Consider the following 8,533-nt stretch of genomic DNA (forward strand, 5'->3'; position numbering starts at 1 on the left):
TGGTGTGTTCTGTCTCTGTTTTGGGCTGGCATGATCTGCTTCACTGAGCTGTAACACAAGAACATGATTCAGATCCAAAGCGTGTGGTGACACTGAAATGCTGTTGTCTTCTCACATTGTACCTTTTCCTTCCAGCTGGTTCTGGATGAGAAATGCACAAACAACAGTTCTGTGCTTGATCTTACCCCAGGTAATGAGATAAAATACAGCTCAGACAAACACACTTGCCGGGAAATGTCCCATCATCCTCGCTCAACTTGATAAGTGCCATTAGAATGTCCTAAACGCGTTTCAGAGCCAGTATAAACGCCAAGCCTTTAACAAGTCTGAACTTCAATGGTCCTGAAGAGTTAAGTAAAGGTTTATTAAGAAATGAACATATGTAAAATACAGCTGATTCATACAAGAAGTTTCTTTTGAGTAATTTGGTAGTATTTAAATGTTAGATTAGCACAGGTTCACAATTAAATCTGACAAGAATGAATTACTCTTGCTCAAATGACTCTTGCTCACATGTTTATACTCATAATCTGAAAGTTTTTGTGCTGTACTGACCAAGTACCACCAGCTATTGTCGGTCCCCCCCTACTGTGTTGGAATAGCCTGTACAGTGGCCAAAGTCATGCCCCTTACTCACGCCTTTTAGCTTGAATGAGGAGTGTAAGAGTGGCCATTTTGGTTGTGTTCACTCGCTTGCTCGGAGATAGCACACTTATAACTTGCAACGCTCCACAGTCCTGCTCTAAGATCCATGGTAAACGGATGTGAAATGGTTGGAGAAAAGGGGATTTGGTGAGATGGACCAGCACAATGACGTTGTCTAGAATACAGCCCCTCAAGTCGCCTGACTTTGGTGAAAAGCCCCTTCAGTATTTGCTGTCAAACAGAGCAATTTTTTCTTTACTTCTCCTTAAGTGTCTAGACAGTGCTTTTCTTGCTTCGTTGGTTCTCTTGGACAGAGACCAAATCTCCACTCTTGGAGGTGATAAGAGCTGTTTTATCAGGGCGTCAGAGGGGAGAACCAAGCCCAGGCGAATGTCACTCAGGTGGGATCTGTGGGGATGTGAAGGCCCCTCCCCTCCCTCCTCAATGGGAGAGTAACCTTGACCATAGCTCACAAAGGCTACACGGCACTGAGTACAATACCCATTATTGCATTACCTGTCTTAAAGCTATTGTTCAACATTTTAGATACATTTGACCAGAGGATGGATCCTTTTTCTCCCTCTCGCTGTTTATTTTGAAGGTTGTTGTTAGATGGGCATGATGAATGGAAGCTTTAACATTAGTAAATAAACATCCATCTAGTAGATTAAAGAAAATGGTGCTAATCCAAAGGGAATATAGATCAGAGACTGCTTGGGCATTAGCATTACTCTCCATATTCCACACTGTTCAGGTGATATTTTGCATAGTGTGCTACAGTGAGAACTATAGCTCACTGATGTATGTCTAAATCAGGCAGCTTTTGGGTCTCTATACAAAGTTACTATACAGTGTGTTTTTTTTTTTTTTTTACATCATTTTCCTCTTTTGTCCTCATTTGTTCAGGTGTGGTGGTAGTTCAAAGAATACAAAGGAAAATGGCAATATGAATGTTAAAGATGTCTTGCATATTGCTTAGGACTTGGTTGGAGTAGGGTATATATACTACAGACTGTCCCTGTCAGTTAAATGATCTGCCCACTGCCACTGGGCGTAGTGTTAGTAGTGTTCGTGTGTCTATCCTTTCCCTTTTTTACTTTCACCAGCCAGCATCACAGAGTGAGAGTTTGGTCTGGTGCTTGCTTTTCTTTGTTCACCTAGTCACTATTATTCATTTTCTGGGCATTAACTCCCGGGTACTGTCTGACAGGAAAAGTGAAAAAGGTAACTGCACAAAATAGGAAACTTTGAAAGTTTTTTGCACTTTGCGAATCAGCTCCACAAACAATGCCTGGCAGTCACAAAGCAGCTCTCTCCTCTTAGCTATTACAATGTAGTACATCAGAGATTGAGGTCATCCATTGAGGTCCAGCAGCACCTATATTCCCTTGGTACAGGGCACTAGGGTGATACATTGCGCATTCAGGCAATTCACGGCTTTATGTCCGTCTTCATGGGATATTGTCCATTTTGAAAAAGTCTCTGGTCCCTGAAGTAAAAATCAATCCACGAATTGTGCAGTGTCTGTTGTTTGAAGTCTATTGTGGCTTTATTCCCAAGCCAGGTAACACAAGAATGGCTCCTTTCTTCTGGGCATAGTTGATCCACAATATTGGCTACTGGGTCCTTAATTCCTTTCTATGCTAGGTAACTCTCCAGCTCCAAGTAATTCAGTGCTCCTTTCTCTCCATTTTGAATGGAGAGCTTGGCTACGTGAAACGAAAGGGATTCAATAGATGGGGATGATTTATTCAAGGGAAAGCAACAAGACTTTAGTATGAGATGCATAGCGCTATTATTTCTTGAAGGACACACGTTCGTTTTCTGCTGCACAATAGGAACAGATTGTATAGCAGCTTCAATATATTCACTTTTCTTTTTTTCCTAACCCTTGTCTCTCTTTCATACACAAATGAATTGATAAGAGACAGTGCTGAAAGGGCAAAGTTTACTAAAGAAATGTTGTGCAAGAAACAAAAGGGGCCTATCATTAATATTTTACAATAGCGTTCTGTTTCGCAGTCTGAGTTTTCTAGAATTTAGGAATGGTTGTTTTTTTGAGCTTGAAGTGTCAGTGGAAACTGTCAGACTTGGATTACGGGTTGCATCTGGCAGACATGTGTCCTTTTTGCTCTTGTATTGGTAGGTTTTTTTTATCTGGATGAAATATAATTTTTATCTCAGTTCATTCAGAATGACAGTTCTTCAAAATCACTGCACACCAAGGGATATTCATTACTTTTTGTAGACCCGCCTGGGTAACCCGTCAAGTTTTCATCTCCTCTCATCTCTCATCTATTTCACTCTCCCAGAAAGCCCATTTTTCCTGCCACTTTTCCCTGCTTTACTTTGCTATGACCTTCTAGTGTAAATTGCTTGGCTTGTGTTATTCACAGTTTGAGATTTAACTGGAACAATATTTCTTCGTTGGATTTCCTACACTCTTAGGTACCCAATAACTCGCACCGATAAAACACAGTGCACATTGCCTCGTCTGCTCTCCACTGGACGGCAGTTTTGGCTGAATCACGATTTGGTTGGATTCACTGTAAACAACAGAGTTTAGAGCAGTCATCAAGGTTGACAATGCTTCAAGGGAAGCTGGAATAGTTGAATAAACCATGACGCAATTGCATAGTTGTCTGTGACTATTTATATAGATTCATTTAACAGGGTTGTACAAGGTGTAGTGGGACTTCAGAAATGTTTATGAGTCCATTAATGATAAACTTAATAAATGATCTGAGCACATTTTCCATTCTTTAGTTGCATGAATGCAGTCAAGAGATGTAATTATTTATTTAGATATATTCATGTCTACTTATCACTGGTGCTCTTCTTGCTTTGCTTTTAACTCTGTCCTAGACTCCTTTTCAAAGTGACAGGAATAGTTCTCTCTGTGGTTAAGCTTTAAGAGCTCTCTAGAGATCCTTATTTGAGTCTCCATTGAAAAAAATGAGCACACCTGCAAGCATTAAGCTAATCGCGATATGAGATGGTGGGTTCCACTGAACCTCCTGCCTCACCTCAGATCACTCAGGAAACGGAGCCCATTCTCCTGTTTTTACCACAGCACAAGGGAGACAAAAGATGCTGCTCTTAATTTGCAGGTAAGCCTTTCTCATGTGTTACTATAGCCCACATTTAACTGACAGAGTGAGCTTTTGCCAGGACTCATTTTGGGGATATAATGGCGCCTGGAGCTCTCTCCAAGTCCATTGTGGAGAACAGGGAGACGTTGTGATCATTGAGAGAAAACCCCGAAAATGTCCCAGAGGGCTTTAATCTTTCTTCATTATTTCTCCATTATGGATAAATGCTCTCTGAAGGCCTCTCTCCGGTTATAAATGAAACACTTTGACTCTTTCTCCATTCCTCATTCTCCCGCCTCCGCACCTTTCACCCCCTGCTTTCATCTTTTACACTGCCATGACTGCATAAGAGGGCTAGCCATGTGTATTCCAATTGCAGATAAAAGGATAATTGAGTTGATAAACACAGAGGTCGCAGCCAGTTAAGTGCTAAGGGAGCAGAGAGTAGCTTTGTCTTGCAACAAGGATGTACTGTACCACATTACATTGGACCATTTTAATGGGTTACTTAGTGCTGTTGGCTGATGGATACCTGGCAGGAAATACAACCATTTGGATCAATAAGACTGCGAGACTGTCCCTGCAATGACCTTGTTTTTCTACTTTTTATCTGTACTGCTTTTGATCATTTTTGACAAACTTGGCAGGCCTCTGTTATATCATTATATGTAGGAAAGTGTGTGTGTTTGCTATATATGCTGTTTGTTTTATATATGCTCATAAAATGTTGTAACAGTCACATGTAAATGTGTTTTTACTTAGGGAAAATTTAAATGAATTCCTCTTGACTTTTATTTTCCCTTGTTTTAAATCTACTGGAGACTAGAACGAGTTTTTGTCTGGTATTTCCTAGGCTTAATATATTAGAATAAACCTTATAGCTCTGTGCTGCTAAGAAGCAGCTTCATGGTGTGACTGTACCACCACCATGCTTCACTGTAAGGATGGTGTTATTTCTGCTATGTTGGTCCGACTTGGCATTTAAAGAAAGTTCCTTTCCTCCTTTTGCTTCATGTTTGCTGGTTCTTTTCAAAACGGCTTCTGTCTAATCACTTTGCCGTATAAGCCAGATTTTTACGATGTTTCGTTGGTGCATGTTGTTGTTGTTTTCCTCACAGCCGACCTCCTTTCCTCTCCCTGGCTTAGCAACCCTTTTTGGATATATCGCCTGATAAAGATGTAGCATATTTATTTATTACTTATTACATTTTTATGACTCATGGCTGAGAAATATATATTCTTATTTGTGATGTGTTAATGCTGTTTTGACATGTGCATGTATATCATCTCTTCATAAGCTGTGAATTAGTAATTATACAACAATTTATTTCAGTTTGAAGCAAGGCTGAGGCACATTTGAGGCTATTATAAAATGCTCAATGTACACATTTGACACATAATTAGAGCTTCAAGGATTCTGCATTTTGTAAAAGCAGTATGTCACTTGAGGCTGTGTTACATTTCACCCTGCTTCGTGTCATACAATACCACATTAACAAAGCGAGTCCTAATATCACAAGACAGATGACGCAAGGCATGAATAAAACCAAGTCCAAGTCCAAATAGGAAAGAGAACAGCATGATTCAGAAAGTTCAGTGGACATTATCATAATTATACATTGTAAAATCTGCCCAATTGTCCGTGACCTTACTTGTATGACTTTTGTTTGTATCTTTTGGTTCGATGCCAAATATGTTAGTGTGAGCACTGGACAAACCAGAACCAACATTAAGCCATATATAATTTTCTGCTTTGCTCTGGACCAAGGTACTGAACTACATGTACCTTATTGTCACCCTTCATAAACACCCGTGATGTCTTTTTTATATATTTACTACTTGATGGACCTTAATGTCTTTCTATTTTCTTTTCAGTATAAACATTTCATGCAGTTGTAAATACAGTAAATAAATCTGTTACAGTTTCCTTGCCTTGCAAGCATTTTATTGTCTTCAGGAAATGCAAATATAGTTCAATTTGTTGTCACGATTGATGCAGCTTGACTGTGCATTAGTCATCTGTGGATGGTACTGTAAATTATCATAGGTGAAAGAGATCTAGGGATCCTGATTACTTGTGATGGTTGTCACACTTTAGAAAGGGAGCAAAAAGGATTGATGACTTGAAATGGCTCAGGTACTTTGTAGTGATGGTGCATTTTATGTGTAAAGTAAAAATAAACATTACAGCCTGTAGTGGTTAAAGTTTCATTGTTTATGCAGTATTATGGGTTAAGAAAAAAAAACAGATTACAAACTTAGGAAAAATAAAATAACATACCTGGTAGTTTGTTGCAAGTTTTTCCTCATGCTCATGTAAATGTTATAGAGTAGTTCATATATTTGAGCTGCGTGGTGCTCATTTCTTGATTATGGAGTAGACAGAGTACGCAGGCTTTTTCAGAGACGTTTTCATCCTTCTCCTAATCTGTGATTTCTTTAGCTTTATCTCTGACTTCCTTAGCTGATAAATAAAAGCTCTGAATACTTTTGCAGTGCTTGAATGCCTGCCATTGGAAATGTAAGACTTGGGATTAAACACGTTAAACAAAAGCAGTGTGCATCATTTCCTCATTTCACAAACCTGAATATCATAGGTGTACTTATCCAATAAAAGAGGTGACAAAATTGTACCAGAGGTTTTATAACCCTAGCATGTCACAGTGCCAACGCAGCAGGTGTTAGAAGAGTAGGACCCGATAACCCTCACAACTGGTCCAGCAGGTGTCTGAGGAGTAGTGTGGGGGTGGAAATGAGCATTCATGTATTGTTGTTACAGTTCCAGATGTGCGAACATTCATCAAAGAGCATAGTTATTTTTTTTAAAAAGCCACAAGCAGCAGAGAAAGAATTCATCTTTTAATGCCACAGCCAAACTCACCAACCGCACAGAAACCCTCTCGTTTGCTTGTGGTTAAAGAAAATAATCAGGTCCTTTTTCTGATGTCCTCTGACTCATGCTGTCTATATTCTAATCCTGTTTTCTCTTATTCTCTGCTTGGGTAGATGAGGACAGGGCAGGGGAGGAACACTGTGAGAGCATTCTGTCCATTCCTCCGCTTCCTTTGCGACTGATTATGGCGGGGTATGAAGAGCAGAATAGAACCTGTTCGTGCTTAGTGCTCAGTCCACAGAGACCAGGAGAGCTGAAGGAGGGGGAGAGAAGGGAGGAAAATGTAAGTGTATTTCAAATATCTTGATGGAACTCCCTCTTTTTTCTTCTTTGCACCAGCATGTATTTGTCCATGAGGGTGGCCAGCTGCTCTGGTTCGATAAATCCACAATGGGAGCTATTTGAATTAACGGGAGGTCTGTTCACTGAAGAGCAGCGCTTACTGCTAGACCTGAGTGCATTTCATACACTGATTTAATAGAGTTTCCCCCTTTCCGCTGCCGTTTGGGAACACATTGCAGGCCAGTCGTGGGGGCAGGTTGCAATAACAAAACACCATTTTGAATTTTTATACTCTGCATTGTTAAATGCTTATTGTCTCTCCAACATGATTATTAACAGATTGCACACCTCAGGGCAAAATAATTAGCCTAGGTAAAAATGATGGATCCACATATGCTAACATGTAGGTGGAGGAATCAAGGATTTACTGGCAAACAGAATGTCTATCCCCACACTTGTCCTCCCTATGGCCCCATTTAGTGAACAAATTAACTGTACTGCATCTGTGGATATGAATGTTTGTCATGTAGTCTACATCTTTTTGCTGGGCCTACAGGGCCAGATACGCAGATGTCTTTCGAAGCACTTAAGTCATCTCCAGCAGTTAAATAAGATACATACTCTAGAGGCTAGTATGTTTTTGTGGCAGATCAGAATTCGTCTGGGTGTGAGAATTTTGCCTGGCTCAGCAATATTATCTCACTCTGCTCAACAATGCTGGGTCGCCTGTTGTTTATTTATCTGTCAGGAACACGACTGTACAAGCCAGTCCCAAGAAACCAGAATGAAAGCCCTTCCTTTTTAATTCTCAAAAAAAGTCAGAGTAGCAAATCAAACCCAGCTCATATGGAAAAATGAAGGAAAATGTGAATAACATGGGAGATAAAAATGAATAAAGAGAGAAAAAAATAAAACCATAATGAAATGTAAAGATGTGAGGCTAAAGGGGAGGGTGTAAGGCAGAGAGAAAAAAAAAGACGGAAAGATGGAAAGAGAGAGAGAGAGAGAGAGAGGAAGAGAGAAAAAAGAAACAGTTTTTTGGATTAGGCATGCATTGAAAAAAGAGAAGAATCTAAATTCTCGGGTCCTAATCTCTCGCTCGGAGCGGCGCACCACTAAGCCCTGGTTTGGATGACAGGTCCCCCACCTGGACAAGCTTGGACAATGTCTCTGCAATGTCTCGTTTCTGTGGGAACAGTGCGCCACAGACGGCTAATCACGTCCGGAACCAAAGGCACCTGCCCTATCTGCTTCTACATTTGGTGGGGAATCTTTAAAGAGGCTAAACCTCACTTTCATGCTTGTCTTTTATTCACGGTAAGTGCTTATCGAAAGCGAGCTGTTGCCACTGCCCCGTGTTCCCTCCCACAAGCTTGGAGAATGCTTGACGTAAGTACCAGCCAATCTGGGTAAATACGAATCTCTCCTTACTGTCACTGTTGGCATATTATGTCCCTGAGGGAACATTCTTTTCATAATATCATAAGCTGCTTAGCGGTGTGCTTCTATTTAAGGCATACATATTAATAGCTATAAGGAAATCATATTTGAACTGTTCCCTGCAATCAATGTCTTTAGGATTGCTGTTATACTTTGTATAAGAAGGTGCTAATAACTTAGA

The sequence above is a fragment of the Pygocentrus nattereri genome, chromosome 26 (assembly GCF_015220715.1).
Source record: "Pygocentrus nattereri isolate fPygNat1 chromosome 26, fPygNat1.pri, whole genome shotgun sequence".
NCBI classification, from domain to species: Eukaryota; Metazoa; Chordata; class Actinopteri; order Characiformes; family Serrasalmidae; genus Pygocentrus; species Pygocentrus nattereri.